Raw genomic sequence first — 3,358 nt, forward strand, 5'->3', positions numbered from 1 at the left:
AAAAACCCCTCCCTAGAGGTACTCTAGCTATTTGGACTTTGGTACGGACATGTTTAGCGGATAAAACAGGGAAGTATGAGGCAGATATAGCTCAAGGAGCTCAGGCTTTAGAAGAAGCAAGAGAGGAAGCGTCTCAACTTAGTGCGTGTTGTGCTTCTTCTGAAGTAGAGGAGGAAGAGTATGATTCTGAGGATTTAGACAAAATTATGGAACAGCTGAGAATTACTAATAATAAAAAGAAAAGGAAAAAGGAAAAGGTTGAGCCTAGTGCTCCTCCGTGGGATAGAGACTGTCTGGAAGCCATGCCCTCCATAGAAAGGAGCTGTCGCACGCTTAGTGCAGGTATATGGCGCCATCTAGTGCCTGGTTGTGGAGCTTTCCCAGTGTTTGATGATCAGAACAATCAAAGATATCATGAACCCCTGGACTGGAAAGTAATTCAGAGATTGAAAGAATCTGTGGCTACTTATGGGATACAAGCAGCTTATACCATAACTCAGGTTGAAAGCCTTACTAGACGTGCTATGACTCCTTTTGATTGGCAAAATCTTTGTAGGGCTGTTCTTTCAGGGGGCGATTATTTGAATTGGAAATCTGCTTACTTGGAATATTGTGTAGAACTAGCAGCTGCTAATGCAGCCAATGGCCAGCCTGCATGGAACGTGGATATGCTTATGGGGCAAGGGGTCTTTATTAATAATCAGATTGGATATCCAGAGCAAGTATATTCTCAGATTAATGATGCAGCCCTTAAGGCGTGGAAGATGCTGACAGGCTCAGGTAACCTTAATGATAGTCTTTCAAAGGTCCTTCAGGGGCCGAGTGAACCTTTGCTGATTTTCTAGCTCGGATGATGGAAACTGCAGGAAGGGTATTTCCAAATGTGGATTCCGCTATGCCATTGATCAAGCAGTTGGCATATGAGCAGGCTAATAAACCCTGTAGAGATGCCATCAGACCTCATAAGAATAGAACCTTAGATGTGTGGATTAAAATATGCAGAGATATTAATGAGCACTCCATTCAAGGGCAAGCCTTGGCAGCTGCAATAGTTGCAGGCCTGAGAGGTAAACACTTATCAACATCAAATGGCCGGAACTAACTAACGCAGACTTAGCCCCACTATTTAAAATACTTCAAGGTAATCCTGCTCTTCATTCCCCTAGAACGCTTACTCCTGAAGCACGGGCCTGCATTCAGAAAGTGGAACAATGTTTAAGTCTTGCTCAAGTGACACGTTTAGATTATGATAAGGCCTTGTATCTTTGCATTATTGCTTCTAACTGTTCTCCAACTGGAGTTTTGTGGCAGGAGGGTCCTATAATGTGGTTATACTTAGCTCATTCTCCAAAGAAAATACTTCCTTATTATCCAGAAGAAGTCGCAGCTTTGATACTGAAAAGCCTGCGAACTAGTATGGAAGCATTTGGTAAACAACCTGATATTATCATAACCCCTTATTCACCTCTTCAGATAGAAACTTTAGCTGCATGTAATGATATGTGGGCTGTTGTAGCTACCGGTGCTACTGGCGGGGGTGACAACAATCTCCCCGCTGATCCTATACTGCAATTGGAAGTCGCAGCTTTGATACTAAAAAGCCTGCGAACTAGTATGGAAGCATTTGGTAAACAACCTGATATTATCATAACCCCTTATTCACCTCTTCAGATAGAAACTTTAGCTGCATGTAATGATATGTGGGCTGTTGTAGCTACCGGTGCTACTGGCGGGTTTGACAACCATCTCCCTGCTGATCCTATACTGCAATTTGCATCTCGTGGCCCTTTAGTACACCATCGAGTTGCACGTGCTTCACCTATTGTTGGAGCAGTCAACATTTACACGGATGAATCTAGAGAGGGAGTTGGGTCTATTTGTGTAGAGGGTTTGCCTCCCGAAACCCACATGTTTCCCTTTGGGTCAGCACAAGCGACAGAGCTTGCTATAGTTTTGAAGGTTTTCACCATATTTGCTCAGCCGTTTGACCTGATATCAGACAGCCGATGTGTGGTAAAGGGTTTACAAATTCTGGAAAATGTTGGCTCAATCAGGTCGCAGTCTCAAGTCCATGACCTTTTTGTAGCCCTGCAAAGGCAGGTTTGGCTTCGGCAATCTCCATTTGGTGTGGTTCATATCGGAGCTCACACTGGCCTTCCCGGATCTCTTGTAGAAGGGAGCGCAGGGGTTGATGCAGCCACCAAAAGTGTATTTGTGTTTACAGCCTTTGCATTAACACAGGTCGCAGTCTCAAGTCCATGACCTTTTTGTAGCCCTGCAAAGGCAGGTTTGGCTTCGGCAATCTCCATTTGGTGTGGTTCATATCGGAGCTCACACTGGCCTTCCCGGATCTCTTGTAGAAGGGAGCGCAGGGGTTGATGCAGCCACCAAAAGTGTATTTGTGTTTACAGCCTTTGCATTAACACCTGTGGGACGTGCTGCTCAATTTCATTCAAGGTTTCATGTTAATGCAAATACTTTACGTCAAGAATTTCATATTACCAGAGAGCAAGCACGACAGATAGTTTTACAGTGCAAGAAGTGTGTTCTGAGTCTCCCCTCTCACTCAATTGGTGTTAATCCCCGTGGACTGAAGCCTGGAGCTCTTTGGCAGATGGATGTTACTCACCTGCCTGAATTTGGTATCTTAAAATATATTCATGTGTCTGTTGATACATATTCCGGTATAATTTATGCTTCTGCTCAATCAGGTGAAACAGCTACTCATGTAATATCCCATTGCTTACAAGCTTTTGCAGCTTGGGGCCCACCATTGCACATCAAAACTGACAATGGGCCAGCATATACATCTTCTAAGTTCAAAGCCTTTTGTGCAGCCTTTGAGATACAGCATTCTACCGGACTGCCATACAATCCCCAGGGACAGGGCATAGTAGAGAGAGCAAATGCAACTTTAAAGGCCTGTCTCTTAAAACAAAAAGGGGGAATAGGCAGTCAATATAGATCACCTAAAGACAAATTAAATGTTGCACTATTTATACTTAATTTCTTAAGTTTGAATGCAGATGGTCTCTCCGCAGCAGATAGGCATCGGAACTCAAGGCAGCAGAATCCGGTGCAGGTTTATTGGAAGGATGTCCTTTCAGGACAATGGTACGGCCCCTCCCCGGCCATAGCCTGGACAAGAGGCGCTGTTTGCATTTATCCACAGGATAAAGATACACCTATTTGGGTTCCTGAACGTCTGGTGAAGCCGGAAATGAGAAGAAATGGACGTGAAAAAAACTCTGATCAGGTTGTATATAGTGATACTGACGATAAAGAAAGGAGAAGCACAGATCAGAATAATATAGAGTGTGCTCTAGGCCTTTCCCCTGCCGTTGCCCTTAAGTCATAA

This window comes from Nannospalax galili, unplaced genomic scaffold (genome assembly GCF_000622305.1).
Source record: "Nannospalax galili isolate Female #2095 unplaced genomic scaffold, S.galili_v1.0 scaffold1017, whole genome shotgun sequence".
Taxonomy (NCBI): domain Eukaryota; kingdom Metazoa; phylum Chordata; class Mammalia; order Rodentia; family Spalacidae; genus Nannospalax; species Nannospalax galili.